This window comes from Anas acuta, chromosome 4 (assembly GCF_963932015.1).
Source record: "Anas acuta chromosome 4, bAnaAcu1.1, whole genome shotgun sequence".
In the NCBI taxonomy this organism is placed as follows: Eukaryota; Metazoa; Chordata; class Aves; order Anseriformes; family Anatidae; genus Anas; species Anas acuta.
The window spans coordinates 56,104,294-56,128,476 of NC_088982.1; the positions used below are offsets into that span (position 1 = coordinate 56,104,294).

General features: G+C 49.2%; 1 long non-coding RNA gene across 1 annotated transcript; it reads right to left on the bottom strand.

Annotated features, from left to right (window-relative positions):
• Positions 1–104: 104 nt before the first annotated feature.
• Positions 105–23,448, bottom strand: LOC137856225 (uncharacterized). The gene is made up of 3 exons (XR_011096292.1): positions 22,581–23,448; positions 6,233–6,501; positions 105–2,189 (listed from the first exon to the last, which is right to left on the bottom strand). It is a non-coding gene; the product is annotated as an uncharacterized lncRNA (long non-coding RNA).
• Between the last annotated feature and the right edge of the window lie 735 nt (positions 23,449–24,183).

The following is a 24,183-nucleotide window of genomic DNA, read 5'->3' on the forward strand; positions in this document are numbered from 1 at the left end:
CAGTCTGCACAAAGCCCCAGATGGCCTTGGAGACTCCAGCACAACAATATTTTGAAACAAAAGTTCTTACAAAAGCTACCAGGGCTCGAGTAGAGTCCAGGGACAGCAGTTTGCACAAGTTAGCTGTTATACCGTGTTCTGGAAGAAGCGTGAATACAGGAAAGAAAATCCCTAAGCCCTATTTGTGCATGAGGAGATACCCCACTGATCAAAACTTTGTTTGTAACAAGATCCTCAGCCACTTAGGCTGCTCAGGAAATCCTCTTGGCAAAAAGCAGGTTTTCATCTTTGGAATACTGCCTCCAGTGCCTGTGAATCTCTGATTTCTTTTTGTCCTGCTGAAATCACAAGCATGGTGATGGAAATGAAAGCATGTTCTCCAGGCTCACGCTGCTGGTTCAGCCTAGCCAGTCAGATGTGCCAGTTGCGTGGTCGCTGCTCTTACATCCAGGAGCATACGCCAGGACAAAAGCTGCTAAAAGCAAAACACTGGAGAACCCAGAGAGGAAAATTGTCCTTTCTCTTCTGGAAGAAAGATGAGAAAGCATGACAAGACTCGCTGTCTTGTAATTCCTTTTCATGTCCTGTTCCTCCCTCATGCAGCAGTAGTTAAATACTTTGGCCAACACAGCCTGACCTACGTGTTTGGTTGCTTTTTTTTTCCTCATTAGCAAAAAAGGCATGGCCACCTCCAGACAAAAAGGCCTCGAGGGGAGTAATAAGTTGCTTGTGTCTCTTTGAAGGAGAGGTAGAGGGTTTGTGCCCGTCTGAAGTTTTAAGGTCAGAACACTGCTTGAGTAAGGTCCTTCTTCTCCCATCCCCACCAAGCCCAAACTGGAAACATCACAGCTGGTACCAGCTCCTCTGCTGGCTTCAAGAGAAAGCCTCTGGCAGTACTTATATCTGCCTTCGGAGCCGACAGAAGGCCTCACCTTGGTGGAAATTATCTGCTGCAGAAGTTTAGTACTGCTGGTTGCAAACTCATAATTCGCCATCTCTTTGTGGGTTGAATGGTGGAAGTCAGCTTCATCAGCCTTTGCTCCTGTGCCATGCCTTCTTACCAGGGCTTCTGCGTGGAGCAGGCCATTAGACAAAGCATCTGCTGCTCCATCAGACCTTCAGGAATGATATTTAGCATAAAGTCTGTTACTTCTGCAGTCTTCTGGTGTGCAGTAATGCAGTCTTGAGGAATTTGAGATGCAGGAAATGAGTTGCTCTTATTGTCAGTCACGTACAGATAGATACAGGAAGGGAAATCACACACTGGCTAGCTGTGGAGCATTTCAAGGCTAGAAGCTCCAGCTTTCCTGGAGAAGAGTGGTAATCTTTCTCAGCTTCTTGAGGCACAGTTCTCCTTGAATCTGTTTGGCGGGTATGTGGCTTACCTTACCAGAAGCATCCACACTCTGGGTAACGGGTACATCAGACTGGGACTGTGGTGGCCCTGCTGGACAGCTAGGCCCCAGTCAAATGTTCTTTGAGTGTCTCAGCCCAGGTAGTCAAGATGTTAGGAGAGCAGCCCTACAGATCTCCTACTCCCCACTTCCCTGCAACAGTCAAAAGTCATATGGATAACTTTGCTATTTGAGCCCAGTGGGCTTAAACTCACTACCTGGTGGGTCTCTGACACTGGGAAGTACAAAGCAGTTCAGGTCAGAAGAGGCTGAGAAGCCTGCACCAGGTGATGGCATCTCATGGCTGATTCAGCAGATCATCTCCTCCCTCAGCCGTGTCTGAGCACAGGACTGTCCAGCTCTGGGAGAGGGTATCTTAGCCACAGGCCGAAACCAGTCTCCATTCATCCAAAATATCTCAGTTTTGCTTGGATATCAACCCATCTCCACCCCCAGTGCCTCCCTGACATCTCTAACGCACGTCCGTGCAACATCATAACTTAATTAGCCCAAGACCGTGCTTGCCTGCACGCGGTGCCTTGTAACGCACAAGTTTTTACTGTGTTGAGGAAACCTTACACAAGACAGCTCTCTCTGTCGAAATCACCCAGCAGGGTTTGTTAGATGGCAAAAACAGATGGCTGGTTCCGAGTAACTGGATATTGAGCTCTCTGCTTGTCTCTGCTGTCTGGTCGCTCCCTTGGGTGGTGAGAGACCGTGGCGAAGGGTTTTACTGCTGTACCAGAAACAGGGATCAGCATGCAGTGGTTCAGGTGGGGATGGAAACCTGGGAAGCTAAGCAAATTAATCAAAATCAGTTAATTTGTTTAGTACAAAAAATAAGCCACCGTCAGCAAAATAAAGTCTGTGTTATGGTCTGACCTCATTTGAAAGGGTAAGCATGAAGTCTAACAATCCGACAAGTCATCTACTGGTAGCCAAGTGGAGACCTGTTTCAGCTAAGTATTTGGATTTCGGGTTTTTCCTTTAAATGAGGGGTAATTTGAGAGGCCAAATATTTGGCAAATTAGTGCTTCTGTGCCTACCTTCCAAGAATAAAATAATATGACATGTTTGATATTTCTGGTACCCTTCTAAAGTGAGCACAAAAGAGACTTACAACATTGGCTTCAACTTAGTACAGGTGCAAAGTAAACTGTCTGGGGCTAGTATAAAATGCTATTTGAAAGCTCCCAAATACTTTGCATTTGGCATCCTTCATGGCCTGGAGGTTACACAGCGTTCAGCTATAACTCCTGACATCAGTGACTGGAAGCCATGGGCGTTTGGCTCACAGCATGCCATATCAGCGAAAAAAGCCCTTGATTCTGACTGTGGTTACTGAAGCCAACCTGAGATCATTTATAATTCATCCCCAAAGGCTGAGCTCTGCCCCGCTGCCTGTGCTACCGAGCAAGTTGTGGCCTACAGCTGCCACTGCTTTTACCATGTGCCACTGCACTGCCGTCATTTCGGCTGTCGTATTTCTGGTGGCATCGGTCTGGCTCTTGGTTACTGCAGCTCACTCTTCAGCACGTGCTCGTTGGAGGCTGAAGCTCTTACCTGGCAGGCAGATTAAAGGCCTGCAACAGTAATGGGTCCCTGTCACCTCGCAGAGCAGAGAGGTGGTTTTACAGTCCCACCTGTGCTCTGGGCAGGGTGATATTCGCACAGCAGCCGCCTCCCAGCAGAGGGTGTTTCTCTGTCAGCAAGTTGTAACTTCTCCAGGTCTCCAGGTCCCTTCAGCACTTCAGATCTGCACCAGGTCTCCTTACGGGTAAGGTCCGTCCCCAGCCACCACCAGTAAGGTGCTGGGGGAGGGCAAGGTCATGTAATGAGGGTGATGCTTTCACCCACTGAGTGCTCTGCTTAGGAAATCCCAAGGTGTAGCTCAGGGCTTGAGCCCGTCTCAGTGCCGGCAGGACACAGCCTGGGACAGGGCCTTTACCTAGGAAAGCCCTCAGCCCTGGGAGGAGCTGATGAAATTCCTCCATCCAGGTACTTCCGAGGAGTCTGTCTGAGATAAATTGCCCTGATTCCCGTCCCCTTTATCTCTGACTTAGCGCAATCCAGAGCAGACCTCAGAGGGACTTTAGTCCTTCAGCAGGGACTTTGCATTCACGACGCCACGTCCACATACCATTTCTGAGGTGCCTCTACTTAGAGGCCTGATGTTGTTGCTCTTTTGCTACTCTCCTGAGACTGATAACCACATCTCCTAATTTGAGTGGTGGGGACAGCCCAGCATGTGACATTCTGCTCTTCTGCACGTAAGCATTTTATTACACACTGCAGTGAAGCCTCCTCTTTATTTTCCTGCAATCTGTCCCAGGAAGTCGCAGTGTGGGGCGTCTTCTTTAAAGCTCTGGCTTAGCTGACATAAATATGTTTTTCCCTTCGTATGGACACCCTCAAGTCAGGATGTTTGCAACCGACCCCACCTTTCCTAGGAACACCTGAGGCTCCCCCCCTCTTACCACTGCTGACAGGAGAATGTGGAAACCTTACGTGTCTGCCCCTCTTGCTCCGTGGTGGACTCCGGTCTGCCCGTGGGCCGTATGCACACAAACAAGCAATCAGAGAGCACAGATAAAGCCCAGCTGCCCTTGCACGCTTCAGCCTGAAGGCTTGTCCACTAGAGTGTGCTGCTTCTGAGTTGTTTGCTTTAGCAGAAATGACAAAGAGGAGTTAGGGGTGTCCATAATTTTGGGTGGCACTACAGTATCGTTTGAGAAGAAGCTCTGATCGCCCACACTGAAGAGAAATGAACAGTAGGAAAGTCTCCTCCTTGGGCAACCACCTTCCCAGCAGGTCCCAAGACCGTGATGCTTTGGTTCCTTGCCAAAGCCCTCTTCAAGACCCTTCCAGCAGGATATGCTCTTCTTCTGGGTCTCCTCCACCAGCAACATCTCTTGGGTTGCCCAGGGCCTGCCAAGGGAGTATTTTATCCCCTCCTTCATTTAGCCTGAGTGGCACGGCACCCTGCAGAGGTCTCCAGCTGGCAGGTGCTTTGCGTGGCCCAGTTAAAGCTGCTGGCACTGCGCCGTTTTTGAGGAGGAAGATAAATTACTGGAAAATTAGCTACTGCTGGAATGACATCCTTATGCTAAAAATAAGGAAACTTTCATTCATCAGCTCAGTGTAACACAATTGAACACTGACAGGCCAAGCTGCCTTGACTGAGTATCTTTGCTTTTTAGATATTTTTTTTTTCTTTTTCAAAACTATATGTATATTATATATAGAGATTATGTGTATATATATATGTATAACATATATATATATATATTATACATATATATAAAGTATCTCTGGTTCTAGAGGCTGAGAAAATGACAGTTGATTTCCTGTCTGAGTGTAAGCCCTGTTCTCTTGCTAGGTCTCCCCTGTTTTTCAAAAGACAAAACTAATGTTGAAAAGCAGCAAATATTTACATGCAAAAACCATTAGTCACATAGCACTGAAAATGGTCTAAACATTTAAGGACATCTTTCTTCTTCCTACTTCTTTCCTTCTAGTGGAAGAAGAGGACACCAAAGTCTGTCTTGTCAGTGCCTCAAACCCTGTAAAAAGTTTCCTCTTTCATCACTCCTCATTTATCACAGAAACAAATAGCATATGAAGAGCAGGCATCCTGGCCCAAGGACTTGCCGTTCACTCTCAGTGGAAAGACATAGCAAAGTGGTGGCTATCCTGCATTAAATACAGCATCTCTGCTGCCTGGCTGACAGAAAATGAGCAGAATGCTGTCCCTGCTGCCTACCCAACACAGCAGCCCTCTCTGTTGATCTGAGGGTTTCTCTCCACAGGGAAGTTCATCTTTCCCTGAATTTGTTTCCACCTTGTTTTACTGGAGATGACCACCATCTCCTCCGGTGGTCCAGCACTGGCACTATTTCCACCTTGCCTGGCTCCAAAATCCAAAGTATGGACTGCTCCTCCTGTACCAGCCCCTGGGACAGCTGGATGCCAGCAAAGCTTTCTGCCTAATATGTTTTGATAGCACCCAGTTTATTTTCTATATTTTCTCTCCCAACTTTATGTGCTAGTCCACAGCATGGCAGCAACATGACAACAACCAAAAATACCCTCTCTCCCCCCTCCCCCAAAAAATCCAACAAATCAAACCAAACCAACCAACCACCATCACCAAAACAAAAATCAGAAACCTGACATTTCCTACAGCACTGTCAGCTGCTGGGAATGGACACCATGTAATGACTTCCAGGGCCAATGACCTGGTGCCTCTAATTCCCAGACAGGATTTATTTCTTCTGGCATGAATAACACAGGCAAAACCCTGCTCTGATAGGTTTTTAAAAGTGAAAATAGGTGGCAGAGTACTTAGCCCTTTCAAGGAAGTTTGGAGACGATGGAAGAGAACCTCATACCACGTGAGCACTGAATGTGGCTGCCCAGCTTCCAGCAGGAAGGCAATAAATCATCTCCCGAACACCTGCCACAGGCACCAGATCACCACAGAGAAGCTATTCTTCTTCTACCACAACTGCCCATTCAAGATGCACCACGGCTGCTAATGCATTTAGCAGCTGCAAGAAGCATTTGAAAAACTGTATCTTTTTTTTTTTTTCTTTCCCCCAAGAAATAAGGTTACGGGCTTTTTTGCTCTGCTTGTTTGGAGTCTGGCTTATTTTGCTCAGCTCCTACACAGCTGCCGTTTCCCCACCTGCTGGAGGCGGCTGCACCCGCTGAGGGGCAGCAATCTCAGGGCAAGCAGGGCCATTTCCATCACCGCCAGCGGGCATTTAAGGGGTGCTTTAATGGGCTTGCATTAACACAACACCAGCTTGGTTCTCCCTGATGCAAACACCTCTCACCTGATGTGCAGGCAGCTCCTGCTGCCCCTTGCCCAGCACCACGTCGTCCCCAGGTACCTCCAGCATCCTTCAGGGCTCTCCTCAGTGCCATAGGGAAACCTGGACAGCAGTGGCTATGAGAAAGCATGGCAGTTTCTGGAGGGATGGTCACACAGATGGAGACATCACAGGCTTCGGAGCTGTAATACTGAGCTCTTACGCACAGCACAGGCCACCAGGACACCAGCTGGCTGTTTCCACCCATGCTTCCATGGGCTTAAATCTGGTATCTGCAAAGAAAAAGCATTGTGTTTAAATAAGAAATTGTGTTTAAATAAGAAATAAGCCCCTGAGCTCCCCAAAGGAGCTCTCATCCTCTGCTTCCCAGCACAGGAAAGCAGCACGGTCTTGGTGTGAGAGTCAGTGCCAGTTTCTTGCAGCTGGTGGTCCCAGGAGGGAGCATCATCTCATCCCAACATCCCAACCCACAGGACAATGGGGAGGGGGGAAACAGGTCTGGACACCAAATGCCAGCCATCCTACCCATGTGAGCAGCTGGTTTTCATTTCTGGCTAAACAGCTCTGTTCCAGTTGTGCTGGTGAAGGAAAAGGGAAACAGCAGATCCTGAACCTTGGCTTCATCCAGGGTGGCCCATGGGCAGAAACCCCAGACTGCTCGTGCCAGGCTGTTGCATTTTGTGTGGCTGTTGTGCATCTGTCAGTGTCCCTTCTCTCAAAACAAAAGCATCACATGGCTTTATGAGATATGAAACCAGAGGTGTTCATAGCAATGAAAAATGTGTGTCCCTAGATTATCTTGATTTAACGAACGAGGATTAGAAAACCCCAAAGCCTTGATGTTACCCTCAATGTACATTGTTCATGCTATCAGCCCCATCCTTGTCAATGATGGATGCTTTCATCTGCTGCAGCTCCTCTGCAGAAGTTGTTTTGCAGTGGCACTTTTTATGTCCCAAGATCAAGTTTTTGCTATTTTGGTTTTACACTGGGGAAGGAGATAGCATGTAAAGTAAGGGCAGCAGAGAAAAATATCACTAATGTGGTAATGAAGAAAAAGAGAGGACTGTATTTAATATAAACAGCAGCCATAAATGTAGACGTGTATATACTCCGACACTGCATGAAGTAAAATATACCACAGCCAGAACAATATGAGGGAATACTTTGTCCTTACATGGTTCACAGTTATATAAAGTGTCTCCATGTACTTTCCAGAGTTGAAGTGTGTACCTAGGAAATACTTCTGGTTGGACAAAGCACCCTTTGCCATCTGAGCTTAACTGTGAGTTCCCTGGTTGACTAAAACTCCTATTAGATGGGGAACCTGAAAGGAAAGACAGGGCATTTAAGGGTTAAACAGCAGCAGCAGTCTTGTGAGCTGCAAACTGTAGTGTCAGGGTGCCTGCAGCATCACTGAAAGATCTGCTCCGTGACCTCATCTGCCCCTTTCAGAGTGCCCAAAAGCCTGCTCCTGTGCAAACACTGCCAGCTGGGGCTAGAGCACCAGACATCCTCTTGCATGGGTCTCCCTCCCAGTTGCAGGGGGTAGGGACAGCAGCGACATATTTTCCTGTTGCTTCATGTATTCCCAAACCCAAATCCTGTTCCTGCTTCTTTGGGAAGTGCCCATTACAAGGACACGTTGCCCATCCTGTCACAATCCACAGGTCTATGGAGGGGCTGAGTCCACGAGTGGCTTCCGAAAACTCTGTAGGTCTCAGAAGTACCCATCTTGGGGGTGAGACAGACATTAGGGTGAACTGACTTGAGCTGGTGTGCTGGCTTTTGTGGAAAGATCTGTCAAGGAGGATTAGCCCACATGAGATACGTCTCTCAAGCCAACAATAACAAATCAAGGCAGTGGCAATGGGGTTTATTGAAGACCATACCAAATAATTTTGATGGAAAAAGTGCCTTGAAATCATATCCTATCATTAGGTGGTACTGCATCAACTATCTTCCTCCCTCTAAGTGACTTCTACTGCTCAAGACCAGTCCCTAGTCCTTGTGATGCTTCACGAGGAGGTGACAACAAAATAGCAAAGCAACTTGAGCTGGTTTTGTGACTTCCAGGCCATTTGTTCACTTACATTTTGAGCGAGCCATTATTATTATTTTCCTCGGTAGTTAATGGAAAAAGAGATTTTCGTGAGTTGTGGGTCAGGCCTGCAGCCAAATCAGCAGAAGCACCAAACCATCTTCCTCATCACTGGCAGGCCGGGAGAAGCGAGGCTGGTTTCTCTGGGCTCGTCCACGCCGACACTAGATGTCAGCCCAAACACACGAGTGCCTCAGCTCTCAGCTGCAGCCAAACCCACGGCCAAATTGCAGTGCTGGCAACCTCCTCCCGTGAGGGACGGGGCTCGCTGCAGACAGCTGCGCCGTGGCTGGGCTGGTGTGCTGTGGGCTGCCTGGGGCTAAACCATGCAGATTTGGCACCTCAGTGTGAAGTGAAACTGATGGTGGGGAGATAGGACTGGGCAGAGCACTACTTGCACTCAGTTAAAAGTTGGGTTAAAGCGTTTCTCCTCACGGCATCCCTGCCTTGGAGTGTTTTGCCCACAGGCAGCGGTTACCAAGGCTGATGGTGACTGAAAGTCCTGCGAAGCCAACAGAGACCGGCTGGGAAAAAACAGCATTTCCTCTTATTGCCACCCTGCCTGGGAACAGAGGCAATTTCCCCTTCCCTTGTTTAGAAAACAACCTTCTTCCCTCAATACCCCCTCATCCTCCCCATGCAGCAGGCCAGCCTGGTGAGGGCTTCGCGATCCTGGAAATTGGGGACGGGGGTCCCAGCCTGCCAGAGGTCAGTGGCTGCTGTGTGCAGCTGGCTCCACATCCCACTACTCCTGCCTGGCTCCCACGTGTGTGGGGCAGGCAGATTTCATAACACCCCTCTCTTTCAGCAGGGGGATTTCCACCAAAGCGGGTGCAAGCTGTTCTGGCTCAGACCAATACCCGAGGCGCTGCAGCCTGGCATCCCGCCGCTCATGGCCTGCTCTGTCAGCTTAGCTGCTTGGTGCTGTGTGTTTCATTGTCTGGACCCCTTCCCCAAAGAACAACGGGATGAGCAGTAGGTACAGTTTGTTCTTGTTTGCCATGAGGGAGAAAGAAAGCAGCAGCCCATGGGCTGCTCCATGAGGTGACTCGGGGCAGGCCACGATGGGGCTCGGTTGCAGGGGCGCAGCCTTGACGCCAGGCGGGAGGGCTGCCTGAATGTCAGAGGCTTGACATCGTGCCATGTTTGCTGTTGTTGTTTTTCTGTTTTTCCTTTCCACAGCCCTGCTCCTGGCCCAGATCCCAACACACTTCATCACACGACAGTTGCCCCAGCCACAAAAGGGGAGGCCGCAAGCAGCACTGCTGGCCCGAGCTGCCGCAGCATCCAGGGTGCGGGCACATGGGTTTGCGGGTGGACATCCCACCAGGAACCCAGCACCCCTCTGCTCAGCTGCAGCACAGGCATCCCACAGAACACTGCCAGCTGTGAAGAAGCCACATGCCACAGAAGAGCTCCAACATGAGGCAGGAAGATATTTTTGATGGGTTCACTGCGGGCATCTGCAGCTTTCTGCTGGCCAGCTTTGGAAATGGAGACGAGTGTTGGAAAGTGAGAAAGGGGAGCCAGGAGGATGCTCAGCAGGCCCCGTTCACAGGGAGGGCAGGTGGCACCACCACCTTCACCAGGCACAGCCTCCAGCCCCAGCACTGCATGGCTCTGCCTGCCCAGAGCCCAACACCTGGGGGCATAAGGCAAAGCTGTTTGAGCCACGCTGCTTCTCTGAGCCACTTACCAGCTCCCCAAGCTCTCTGAGGGAGCTTGTGCTGCCTGCTCTGCTGTGCCTCAGTTGTAGCAGAAGGGCAAGAGAAAGGACAGGCAGCTTACATCAGCGCAGCACCATCAGCTCGTACTTGCTTGCCAAAGCACTGGGTTACTCATGGTGCTCTCCTTTTGATTATGGTCTGTTCTGTTAAACTAAGAAGTTCCCCTCTCTCGGTGGCTTTATGCTCTCCAAATAGCTCTAGCACATTTCCCATCTCTAATTTTGCATTTGCTTGCTTGTTTCTCAAGCCAGTTCTTCCAGTGTCTCTTACATCTCGTCTACTGCTGTTTGAATCCCTTCCAGTTTCTTGCCATCTGTTCAATGCCAAAGTGAACAAAATGTTCAGGGTGCAATATCCACTATGATACAGAAGCAGGAGCACTGTGCGTCTGAAGTCTGGGGCCTCCCTAGTCAAACAAAATCAAGATTAATGCATTCTTTTTGCCCCTTAAAACCATAACTTTCCTAGGTTTTTAGCATACAAGAAGTACATAGGATTCCTACTGCTTTTAGATCCTCTTCTCTTCCTTTCTTTTCTTTCTTCCCTCCCCCCCCCCCCCCCCTTTCTTCCCATAATCCAAGGCTTGCACTCCTTTTGATTTGGGCATCCTACAGCCCACTAAGGCAAACCCTCAGACCTAGGCCCACTGCCTTTTGCACCATTTATGATCTTTGCCTCACGATCACTTATTTGAATAGAGTTACAGCACTCTGGGGTCTCCTAATTGTAACATCAGCCAAGAAGTGCCCTACAATCAATCTCCAACTTCTAAGGCTCCAAATACCCAAGCAGGCCTTTCAGTTGCTCTGGAGTCAGCTGGGGTGCTGGCTGGTTGCATCTGGTCTTTATTTTGTTCTCAGAGTCCCAGGAGAAGCTACGCCCCTTATGAAATCCTGGATCCTAGCAAGCCGCTGTTTTGATGGATCTTCAGTTGCATTTTGCCGTTCCCAGATGTTAATAATATAATGTTCACAGAAGTCAAACCAGCTGATCTTACCATTCACCATTAATTCCTGGAAACTGGGAAAAATCACACATCTTCCTTCAATCCTACAAAGATAATTCTCCCAGACCTTCTGCCCAGCCACATCTCCCATCATGCAGGAGGGATCTTCCTCGCACCCTGAGCAGAATGATCTGTTATCATCTCCTGATACCCAAAGCGTATTTCCTGGGAGGATGATGCACAAGCCTACAGACTTCACAGCCCTTCCCTCAGCCAGCTAGGCAGCCTTCCCGTTTGTCAGTGGAGATCCTCAGCTGCTCCAGCTTTCAGGATGCAGTCAGCTGTTGTCACACCTTGGGGCAGGGCAAGGCTGGACCATCAGAGACAGCAGCTGGACACAGCCCCCTCAGCACACACAAAGCTGAAGCTCCAGATCTTGCTCTTCTGATAGTCATAGGCTTCAGAGCTGTTGCAGGGGCAGGCAGGAGTCTCTCTAAACGCTATCTGCCATTGCAGCTAATTTATTTGCCAGCAAAGGAAAGCCCAGGTGATAGTAATCCCTTCCATCAGCAGGCAGTGCTGATTGTCAAGCCTTTCCCTCCCTCAGCCACAGGCCTTTTCCCCTTTGCTGCTTGATACGTGGCATTTTTCCTTGAGATAGGTCACCTTACATTTCTGTTGGCTAACGCTGTCGAATACTTTTTCCCAGAAAAGTTTCATCATCACTTGCTGGCATTAGCCAGAACACAGATCCTCCTGTTTAAGCATCTCACACAACGCTGACAGCAGGGTGTTTTAACACAAAGAATTGCTGAGTGATGACAAGCCCAAAAAGGACCGGTAGATGCGTTAGCAGGGCAAAGGATTTTTCTGTAATGCTGAAGCCACAGATAATTTAGTGTATCTGTTCTGGGTGTGCAGCTGCAGATCTCCTCCCGAGGCTCCTTTTCTCCCCAGTAAGATCATACAAAAGAGAAGCATCAATCAGAATAATGGTAACGAGGTTAAGGCTATGTCGCAGAGCGGGGTGTTGGAGGAATCCTACTGGATCTCCAAGTGAACTTCTGCACTGTGCTCAGGTTTGCAGTCTTTTCTTTCCTCCCGTCTTCAGCTCTGCCAATGGAAGTGGGGTCGGGGAGGTTAAGTGTGAGCATTGGGCTCTCTCTTCTCACCAGATATAACCCAGCACGTAGGTGGGGAAGGGGCCAGGGCTAAACTTGTTCTCTCCTTGTCTCTGTAAACAACCTGAACATCTTGCAGCTGTCAGAGAGCAGCCCATAACATCTCATAAACCATCTGCAAATCACTAGGGGCGGGTGGATATGTAAGGTGCAGAGAACAGGCTGTCCTCATTAAACTATCTGATAGCCAACCTCTGATTCAGATTGCAGTTTTTCTGACTGAAATACTGCTTTTGGCTTATGTAAATGGACCACTGGGTAGTCTCATGCTCTCATTGCGAAAGCAAGTACTTGAAGATTGGTTTCCCTTGAGTACATGTATTGTAAGAGTGATCTTAGCATCCTCTGGCCTTCTGCTAAACCAGCTTACCATAACAAGTCCTAGGGCTGTGGGGCTATAACTTGTTTTTCAGTGAAATACAAGTGTCCCAAGGGCAGTGCAGGTCCCATTTTTTTTTTCTTTGTTGCAACCTTTTTCCAGTTTTGGAGTATGGGTGAAACCAACATGCCACACTGCCTCTGCCCACACCCTGTGAAATGCGAGGGCTTCTCAACAGGAGAGCCAAACAGGCTCAGTCCACCGAAATTGGTGGTAGTGTCTCACGGCTTGGCTTTCTGCACCTGGTGGGGACACTGGCAGCTTGGACTCGCACCAAGGAGTCTATTTTTAAACTGGCTCCATTGCATAATGCAATATGCCATCAAATTGCATCACCGGTACTTTCTGTTTGCCTACCCCTGAGCTGCAGCAGACCGAAGGGGTGGCAGCTGCCTGCCCAGGGCTGCACGGCTGCTTCGTCCCCTCCAAACCTTCCCACCATGGTGCTAACAGAGCAGCATTTTGCTTTCTAAGGCATGCAGCAACTTTTCAGAAAGCTTTTCAGCATGGCTTGTGCTTTCTAAGAAATGAGCTGATGTGGAGCCTGGAAGTGAGTGACACTGCCTACCTGGGCACGCACAGGGGGAAAAATCCCCGCAGATCAGAAGGATGCAAAAATCCTGTCAAACCACTTGAGAGAGGGGTGCGTTTTTTACAAGAGTGACTTGATGAGATCTCTTTAGGTGAAACGAAAGGAAGGTGGGGATTTTTTTTATTGCCACTAGAAGCATTTTTCAACCTGACACAAAAATGACATGAAACCCCAACCTCAAAGGGCTTATCTACAGGCTGGGGTGTGGGCAGGGGGTTACCATGGATTTACCTTTACTCTGGTCCTGGCTACATTTGTGCAGAAAAGGAAGACCGGGGAGTGGAGAAAAGACAGTGGGCAGCTCACCCCATTTGCAAAGCACTCTTTAGACACAACTCTAGTTCTTGAGCATCTTCAGGTATATTTGGGAAAGCCCTGCCTCTGCCTATGTCCACTCCTTTTCCTTCCATCTTTCCAGAACATTTTATTTCACCTGGAATAATTTTTCTTTCAATGTGAAAGAGGAATGCAAAGCCTTATGCTTCCTGCACCTCTTTTTGGGTGGCTGAGACGTTTTCATTACATTCACTGTCAACTCTAGTTAAACACAAGCAAAGTCCTACCCCAATTGTCCCTGACTGTGGAGAAAAACCTGGTTTTTTCTCATTTGCACTGCAACTCTGTGACTGATGGACCCATGTAGCTGCCAGGTCAGCCTGTTTGCCTTGCTCTGTCCTTCATGCCCATCTTTGCAGATGTGCTCCAGCTACACAGAAGGATCTGCACTAATCCCTGCTACCTTATGCTTCTTCATCCCTTGGCTTTCCTCGAGCCTTGGCCACATACCCTTGGTCAGCCCACAAGCTCAAGCATCCTCACTACAATGGTTTCTCTGCTCTCTGTGCCTTGCTAAGCTGCTTTAAGCTTTTTGTTGCTTTTCCATGGACTCACGAACCACACAGTAGGGATCACAACCCGAAATCTCCCATCCACACGTGGCTTTCTTTGGGATGGAGGCCACTATTGGTTCAATAAAGGACCTTAAATGCTTCTTTTAAAAACCCGCGTCCAAAGTCAGGACATTGCACTCATCCATAATGGCATCTTCCAAAGTTAGATTTCCCCCTTCTGCAAGTTGCTTCCTCCCCCCCACACACACACTGTCATTACTTGGAGGCAACAGAAAAGGTTCAGCTGCTCATCACAAGCTGTTGCCATGCTCCAAAAGGCAGCAGAACATGGGGTCCTTGTCAAATTAAAAGAGAAAATCGTGACAGCAATCAGAGAATTCGCTGCAACAAAACGGCAAGCGTACTCTGCAATGTAGTTATGGCTCTAGGCTCACAGGATCACAGGAAGACTGAGGTGAAAAGAACTCAGGAGGTGTCCAGGCAGGGGCAGCCTGAAGTCTGCAGTGTTATGGACCATAGAGGAAGGTAAAGTCTTCCCATGCAGCAGTGTCTGTACTCCCAGACAATCCTCTGGCCACTTCTACATGGTTCTCCTCTTAGATGGATGTATCCAGGGCTGCAATTTAATGTGAGTGCCATAGCAGAACTTTTGGTTTTGTGTTGGAAATGGGCCAGTTTGCAGTCAGATAGAAACATCTGAACATAAGCAGCTGCATTTTCAGTTAGGATCCTGGAAATAATCTTACCTTCAAAAAGGCCAGCTAGTCTTCCTAAGTATTAAATTTCTAGAGCTGTGTTATGCAGTAAATCCTATATTATTATTAGTATTAGTATTAGCATTACTATTATTTACTGCATGCTCAGTATAATGCAAATATATTTAATGAGTTGGCTTAGTAAGGTTTGGATGTACTCCAATACTTATTTCAGAACATAGAGGAGTATCTCCAGGATTTCAGAACAAGTTGCACAGGAACCTTTTACAGCAGATGATAAAACATAACGTCTGGTAGAGAATCAAGCTTACAACTGTCTCCAGAAAGGAACAGATATCCTGCTCTGAATCAGCAGCTTCTGAATCCTGCACTGCTCGCTCATTAACACCAGCGTCACCAGCACTGGCTTCCTTCCCAAAGCAGCTCTTGTGTCCTGATAAGCAGATAGCTGACCAAGCACACAGGTACACAGATAATGCTCCACACATGAGAATTTCCATCAATCTGAGGACTTGCTGAAGTGATTTGGTGGAAAGAGACAAAGTTTGGTAGAAGGTATATAAAATGCTTTAGTTTAATAGATATACTGTTTTAACAGTCAGACTGGCAATTATATATTTTAACTTGATACCTCTTTCAGCACTGGGTAGCTAATTTTAAAGCTTTGATCTCATTTTCTTTTTTTTTCTTTCTTTTTCTTTCAGTCTCTTTTTCTTTTTCTTTCTCTTTCTCTTCCTTCCTTCCTTCCTGCTATTTCTTCTTAAGCCAAGAGATGTATATGACTTACCATGCTGACCACAGTGGGCATTAAAACTGCACCTTCTTGCATTTAGCACTTTATATCCCTACACAGAAGCTGAGGAGTAAGCAGTGTTGTTTGGCTAATTTTCACTCCAGAGAGTGTCTGAGATTTCCCTGTGCATGGGAAGACACCCAGGGAATGCCTCGCAGAATGGTATCTAATGTTTAATGCAGATTAGCAACTGGAAATGAGGAGCTGAAATGTCCTGAATCTAGCCATTCCTCCACAGGCCACAGCATGGGAACGGCTCCCTGTAAGATTACCAAGTTCACCATATTCCACTAAAAGCCATCCTTTTCATCTAAAATTTCGCTTCTTCTCTCAGTTTTGTGATGATTTGGTCCCAAAGAGCAGTTCCTGTTTCTTTTCTCCCCTCCCTCCTGCTCGGCAGGGCCTGGCTGACGTGAGGAGCCCAGCACGCAGGCTGCACCGTGAGCCACCACCTTGAGCAACACCAGGCCTTGCTGGGGCACGGAGCAGGCTGCCATGCACCAGGGGCATGGCCCAGGTTAAGCCACAACACATCTGGAGTAGGAAAGTCTTCTTGGGTGGACTGGGAGCAGCTCTCGTCCAACTCACACGATTATTCAGCGCATGGGGCCTGTGGGATGTGATAAACTCACGGGGTACCGTTACCCACTGCTGAAGCACAATGCAAATGCAGAGCCAGCACGACTTATTCTCCTGTAGATGTATAATCGGATATATTCATCATACATCATGTATGCATTTGGAAATTGTCTCACTGCTGCTAGGAAAAAAAATAAAAATCAATTCAGGACACAGGATATGCTCACAAACTCTGGATTCATTGCAAGGCAAAGTAAAAATAACATAATGGAGGCATCAGTCTTGCTCTGAGGGTCACTTGTTAAGGACAAATGGGAAATTTGTCTGTCTGCAGTGTCCTCTCTCGCTCTGCCCTTCCCTGAGGCCATCAGGTGCACTTGTGAGGGCACAAGCTCTGCAGATGAGCGTGGGGAAGCAGTGCCTGCACGGCAGTCCTGCACATGGGTGTTGTAGAAGAGAAGTGATGGTGGCCAAGGGGCATGGCCCACATACTCCACTTCCCTCGGTCTGTAAATCCTATGCAATGAAAGAAAATTTCATCCGCAGCTACTACAAAACAGTAAACATACTGGTGGAGCAATGGGATTAAAAAAAAAAAAAAATCACCTCTGGTTAAATCCGGTTTCTTTGGAAAGCCTGTGAATTAGGGGGAAAAGAACAATGGTCTCAGCCTGCTTTCTGGACAAGTAGCCATGCCAAGGACTTCTCTGTCCAGTAAATCCTTCTTAAAATAGGTGGATCCCAATTGCTACTTCCATCCAAGCTGGAAAGAACAGAAATCCCCCCTCTCCCTACAGAAAGGAGAGGAAAGTGAAATATTTGGTGTCACCTTCCCTTCCCTCTTATGTCTTATAGGCAGGAGCCTGTATACGGCCAAGGACTTGCAGTGACTTTTGCTTTTGGCTGTCTTGTCACCTTAAAAACTTGCCTGTTATAAAAAGTAAAGGCAGCTTGCTGTTCAGCAGCCAAGCAGCCACAGGGACAGCATGCATGTATGTGTGCATGCACATGTGCACAGACATGTATGTGTGCTCACTCCTGCTTGCCTCAGGAAGGCGATGCTGCCTGCAGCCCGTGAGCCTGCACACCCAGCCTCAGCAGATAGCTCAGTACCAGCACCTTTCTGAGCAAGGAAAAGCCGCTGCTGAGCAAAGGCAACCCCTCCTGCCATCACCCCCACCCTGTGGCATGCCTGCAAAAACAAATCCTTCATGTGCACCTGCTTCCTCTTCGAAAGAAAGTTAACGCTCTTCAGTGAAAACCAGACAGCAGGGTGAAGTAAGAGCTTACACACACACACACACACACATATCAACCCTAAAATAGGTCTGCTTTCTGCACACAACGGGCTTTTTCCTCTGCATGGTCGGAAATACAGAGGCAAGAGGCACTTGTATGTGCTGCCTCCTTGGGGGTGCCTGGCAGGCTCCCCCCATTCAGACACCCCCAACAAACAGCAGTTGTCTCCATTCAGCACCCCAGTGACACAGCAAACCCGATTTTTGTAGGCCTAAAAGACTTGGGACCTGTTATGTGAGTCTACTGAGTGCTGCTGAAGACTTTCACTTGCTAACGTGTTTTTTAAGGGAGGTAACTGAGATTTAAGGTGTGCACAAACCACACGCACGGTTCTGTGGAATCTGAGCGCGAGGGCACATTTTCACTTTCACGGCCTTCATATCTGAAGATCTCTGAATGCTTGGTTTAGAATTAAATATTGAGGCAGTTGATCTGGAGCAGCTGAAGAACGTTTTTTCACACAACATTTAGCTGGACAGTGAAACTCATTGCCACAGCGTATTTCAGTGGTTGAGAGCATGAATGGGGTCAAGAAGGAATTAGTCAAATTCATGCAAGGTGTATCCACCAGGACTCTTGAATACAGTCAAGATGCAACCTCCGGCTCACAAATTCTCCAAATTGATGGTTAGCAAATGCTGGGAGGATTTATCAAGGAAAAACAAAAAACAAAACAAACAAACAAAACAAAACAAACAAACAAAAAAAAACTCTAACCTTGCCCTGGCTCCAAAAATCTTGTCCCAAACGCCTGTTCCAAGTCATCACAGGAGACAGGATACTGGGCCAGTCAGGCCAGTGGTCTGACGCACATCCCCATTCTCACATTGCAAAAACCACCCGGCCTCTGTGTGGCTGTAATAATTAATCAGCTGGAAGGAGCCCAAAACCAAAGAACAATGCCGTGGCACTGAACACATATTTACTCAGTTGGGGGAAGCAATGAGAAAACAAGTTTCGCTCCAATCAGTGCAGAAAGACCTAGGAGGGAGAAGTGAAGAGCAGTAGGCTCTGGGTGCTGGTGGAAGCCTGGCCAGCCTCCCCTAGCTGCACAGCTGCTGCCCAGCAGAGCACTGGGGTCTCAGCACAATAGCATCCCATCCGACAGCAAAATACACCTCTATTTGCAACGGGCACTCTGGGATAATTTTAAGAAGTGTGGCCAGACAGGAGTGATCTTAAATTAAAAAAAATATACATTATTCATGCCATTTTATGTGTAAGTGTGGAGGAAGGCAGCTTGGGAGGAGGGCAGGCTGTGCCCCTGTGCTGGGAAGCAGCAGCAATGGAAGAGGTGAGGTTCGCAGGGGAGCACGCATTGAGCACGAGCTGCAGTGAAAGAAGCTCCTTGGTGGGGCTCGATGCGTAAGGAGACGTGCAGGCTGTTGGATGAAGGGCAGGACTGACGGAGTGAACTTTCTGAAAGGTGCTGCTGCTCAAACAGGGGGCATATGAAAGCGCTTGAGACCAAGCCAAAGGCCAGAGGACACTCCTAGCAGTAAACTCTTCACCTGCTTGGTCCCTGCCAATAATCCAGAACTGCTCACAGCAAGAAGACTCACACAGGTAAAATTATGGGCTTCACCGGCAAGAAGCCAAATCTTCGATCAGATCAGCCAAAACCATCCAAAAAAAAAAGCAGCTGAGGCACCAGACCACACCACAGAGCTTCTCCAGCACTCCTCACCCTATGATCCTTTCCCCTGGTGCTGACAGAGCCAGCTTGCTTTTCCTCAGACCCACTCCTTAAACCCCCAGCTCTCCCACGGGATGCGAGGCAGCACCCAAGGGGTGACAAAAACAACGGGCACGCCGGACTTTCCCTGGCCAGACGGCTCATGCCACTCGTGTAGCACTGGGACAAAACACCCCGCTGGCACCCTGCTGCTGACGGACAGACGGACGGATAGCGCACGCCTGGCAGCGGGGCCGGTTTCCTGGTGGGGCGCTGAGGCTGTTTTCGCTGCCGAGGGAAGTCGGAGCACACACATCCTGTTGGGTTTACCTGGAGTGACCCACGCGGCAGGCTGCTCTGGCACGGAGCGTGTTTATGGGGCAGCGAGCCCGGCCACGCTGCTGCGGCCGTCCTGGGACAGGGCACAAGGGAGCACCGTGCCTCAACGCCCCGCCGCAGCCCAGAGCTGCTTGCACAAGGAGATGCTGTTCATTTAATTAAAGCCTCTACATAAAAATATCATCACTCCGACCCACTGGGACGGATGTTCCTTCAGCTAATTCCCTTTGCAATTTTATTTTTTCCCTTTCAACAAGGCTGTGTTACCCCAAATTAGCATTTGCTGCAGACAGTTGCAGTGGACCAGGGAGCTTGATGTAGCACAATCTGCTCACTTTTAAAATCCTTATTCAGACGGAAACTTCACAAATTTAAGTAAAACTGCTTCAAATCTGGCTAACCAGATTTCTGTGAATAAATGCAGGCTTGCCAGAAGTGTCATTCCTCACTAACACACTGCTCTGGTTTTGCTTCTCCTCCACCTGACCCGGAGTCTGAAACTGTGTGAAATGGATGGATTGGGGTATCATAACCCAACAGAAACAGCCACATGGGCCGAGGGTCTCAAAACTCAGGGGTTTGTTCCGCAGGGCTGGCTGTGCTCCCCCAGCTGATGTCCCCAGGGTCACCCGTGCCACCAGGGAGCACGGCGCTGCCCTCCTTGCTCCTGCATCCTGGCAGGTGCTTGCCTGCATCCCCGTCCCCAGCACAGGGCGTACTCAGCACATGCGTCCTGAGGAAAGCTGGGCACGGCACAGAAGACCACTGATCTCCAGGTAACTGATGCAGAATTGATCTTTCGTGGTTGTATGTTGTTTTTTTGTTTGTTTGTTTGTTTTCCCCAGCTTACACTGAAATGTGATTTATTTCAGATCACTTTTAAATATTCACAGAGATCTTGTACCAGTTTTGCTTGTGCTCATCACTTACTATTTTTCCTGTAAACTTTGCTCCACCAAGCCAAACAAAAAAAAATGCTCCTAAAGTCTCTCTGTGGTACCAAGAAGCTTGTGTTTCCCAACAGCAGACACCAGAGACGTAGCAGTGCTCTCCCCAAATGCAGTGTCACAGCATCACAAGGCCTTCAAGCAGAACAGGCATCATCTCATTTTCTTCCAGCAAACTTTGGCAAACGCGAAAGGAAGCCGTGAAAAGCGAGTGCCCTTACACATACAGGGATGAGTCACGCCGCATGTGCTGGGGCAGCGGAAACCTCTGGGAAAACAGCTTTTTGGGAAAGGCATCTTGAACTTGGGCATGCAGGGCACTCCTCCAGCCCTGCAGGCAGCTGCAGCGTCCCGTGAAGGCGTCGCGCCGGGAGGGACAAGGCTGGCTGTTGGGGCAGCAGAAAGCCCCACGTGGAGGATCTGGGGCTGCAACCAGGGAGGAACAAAGCCTCTGCCAGCCCCAGAGGAGGACGGGGCTCCCGAGGGGGTCAGTGGGGTGGCGTGGGGGCTGTTTGATCAGCGTCCTTCCTGTGCTTGTGCTTCAGGACACCGAGACACGAACACCGCAGCTTCCTGCCAGCTCCACTCGTTGCTGCGCTGTGGGTTTGAGGCTGGGCAAAGCGGCCGAGCAGGGAGAATGGCTCCAATTTACTGCTAAAGTAAACAGGTTTTAACATCTATTAGCTCTCTGGGGCTTGCACCCGCAGTGAGCCCGCAGCAGTATTTGTGTGTCAATATTTTCTCGCCCTCAAGAGCAAGGTGCTCAGGAAGGTATCCCAGCAGGCCCATTGCAGTGGGCTGGGTTGGTTGGCTTTTTCAGTTCTTTGAAAAATAAATAAATAAATTGCCTGAGAGTAAAAATACCACCAAAAACTGAAACTTGACAGCGTTGGCTGCGAGAGATAACATCTTTAAACGGGCACATGCAAAAGCCCATGCCACAGCAAACATCCTCAGCACCCGGCTGGTTTCCTGCTGCTGTGCTAGGTGTCAGAGCAGAAATTGCAAGGGGTTAACAATGCAGCACCTTCACAGCTTGGGTTCAGATGTCCTACCTAAAGCTGATGTTCTCCAAAGCAACAGCCTGAGAAAACGTATGCAGTTTTCAAAACCTGGCTGTATTATGAAGAACACGGTCAGCTAAGAAACCATACATCAAATAAAGCATGGAAATGAACACAACCCTGTCAGGTATCCTCCGGAGGGGAGCCGTAGCACTCAGATCTGAGAGATGTAGTCATGATGAAACAAAGAAAAATAGTAGCTCCCGTTCCTTTCCACCATCCCTACACCAGTATTAACCTGTAAAAAACAAGGGACCATCTCCACTGATGCCTCACCTCCCTGTGCTGGTATGAAATCAGCTCCAGACAAAATCCATCTCGGAGGTCCAAGCAAGCCACGCGCAACTGCAGCACGCCTTTCAGCTGCTGCTGAATTATTTAGTCCCCAGCTGTCTCACTGAAAGCAGAAGCAGCCCAAAGGATCTACCTATCATCAGCTACTCATCAGAAAAATAACCAACTGAGCTTGGAGAGGGCTTCCTCTGCCTCTGCTGATCTATTTAAAGCTGCTCACCCCCCAAGAAAAAAAAAAAAAAGAAGCTGAGAGTAAGCTGTAACATCCAGTAGCTGAGTTTCATGAAGCCCAAGCGTGGCCTGGCCACCGCTGTCTTTATCTCAGCAAAAACAGGGCTGCGGACAAAGCGCTGCCTGCAGCAGCAGTCGCTGTCAGCCCCTGTGGTTTCCTTCCTCACAAGAACTATTTTCGTTTTTGTTGACAGAAAAATCCTGCACCTGTTGGTGCTGCCACAAAGGAGGAAACTCGCCTTCAGGCACTGCCCGTGAGGGTCCCCGGGCTGCTTCTCCTGCAGCACGACTCCTTCGGCTGCCCCAACTGAAGCCCCAGGAGTGCCGAGGGACGGAGGAAGGGATGGGGACAGCCGGGTGGTGACACACAACCAGGGCCCACGGCCATTGCCACATGCTGAACAAAACATTAGGGCCTGACCCCGGGGAGGGCGTTGAGCTGAATCCCATACCATTATTTTGAAAGGGAATTGAACAATTTTGTATGCAAGGATCTTGCCACATGCCAGGGGGGAGGCAGCAGTGGCAGCCCCAGCCACCAAGCACGAACCTGGACGATAAGCTCTATGACTCACAGAGACACCTGGATAAATTCACGCTTGGGGCCATCAGTTCATTTTTCCATGCACGCACTCACTTTTTCCATTATTTCAGTTGAGTTACAGAAAGGGCGATCCCGCCTTCACAGGAGTCTTCAAGCAGCTCTCTCTTGAAAAACTGCAAGAAACACAAGCCCAGGTGAGGGGTGCCCACGATAGCTGAGGGCAAAGGCACCTGCAGTAGAAGGGGGGTGATTCCCCTTGTGGTAAATCAGCAGGCGCAGTAAGAATCTGTGCTTTGTCATCTCCTTTTCTTTAAATAACCCTGCTCCTCTCTTTCTCAGACTTCAAAGCAGACCTCCGTGTGATGGCAGCATCTCACGCAGGCAGGTCGTCAGCCTTCAGCTCCAGGGAACCTCCAGCTACACTGACTAAAGCCCTGGTTTCCAAAGGGTCTGAGGCTCGTGGCGTCATGTTATGAAGGTGACCACGTCACCACGTGTGACCACCCCCTTCCTATGTTGGAGTGCTCAAAATTGGACCCAGCGCAGCTCTGAGCAACCTGACCTTTGAAACTAGCCCAGGTGCTGGGCCAGATGACCTCCAGAGGTCCCGTCCAACCCAAATTATTCTGCAATTGCTGTCAACTGGCTCTGAGAGAAAGGGAGGCGTCTTAAAGGCAAGAAGTTCCTACAGGTCTGAGATAGAAAAGACAGCTCTCACCAGGTCCTTGCTGTGTGGGTTAGCCCTTCTCTAGAGACTAGAAAGTTCATATGGAGGTGAGGCAGGGAGAAGGATGCATGAACACCCTAACAAACAGCGCAGCTTCAGCAATGCCCCCCCCAGGAGACACCACTGAACATAGTGCGAACCCCAAGCACATCAGCCTTCAGTTCTGCTGCTCCTGGGATTACTCTTCTCCAACCTGAGCCCTGTGGAGAGCCCTTCTGCAAGGAGCAGACTCCGGTATCACAGCTCCTGGCTATCTGAGCTCCCTAAAGGGAATTGCCCGAGCTGACAGCGTCCCCAGGGCAGGCAGCTCGGCATGGACACCCCCACGGCCACTGAGCCATGCCCAGGGAGAGTCTGTCCTCCTTTCTGCCCTCCTCAGGGAGGTTTCTGCAGGCTCCCCTGCTGACCACATCACGTATCACATGAGATTGAACTGGCATTACTCACAGCACTGATGGGCAGGCATCTGGCTCCCAGTGCTTTGGAACCAAAGTGGCGGCCGTGCTATGAAGGGCTGGGTAGTTTTAAGGCTTTGCATAGTTCTGCGAGCGTGGGTAACACAGGGAGTCGAACATCACATTGCAGAACAGATGCCTAGATGGTTTCTACGTCAGAAGAAATCTTCCTTTGCATTTACATCACCCTGCCACTGACCAACTGCTTTCGGCCAGAGCGGGCTGCCAGCACGTGGCCACCTTCCAGGCGCAGTGAGTGGATGCTGTGCCTGAGAGATCAGTGCTACAGCTGTGCACAGCAACTCCATTGCGTGGACACCTCTTGGAAGAGCTTCAAACACCTCAGCCCTGGGAAAAGGAGAATTTAGCAAGTATGCCTGCCCTTCCCAGGCATACGTGTGTCTCCTGTTGCGCAGCTGCTGGAGCAGGGCAGGAGCTACTGCTTTTGCAGGTTAGCTGCCTTCCTCACAGAAACACGGGGAGAGCAAGCCAAGCTATCTGATCATCAGCAGGC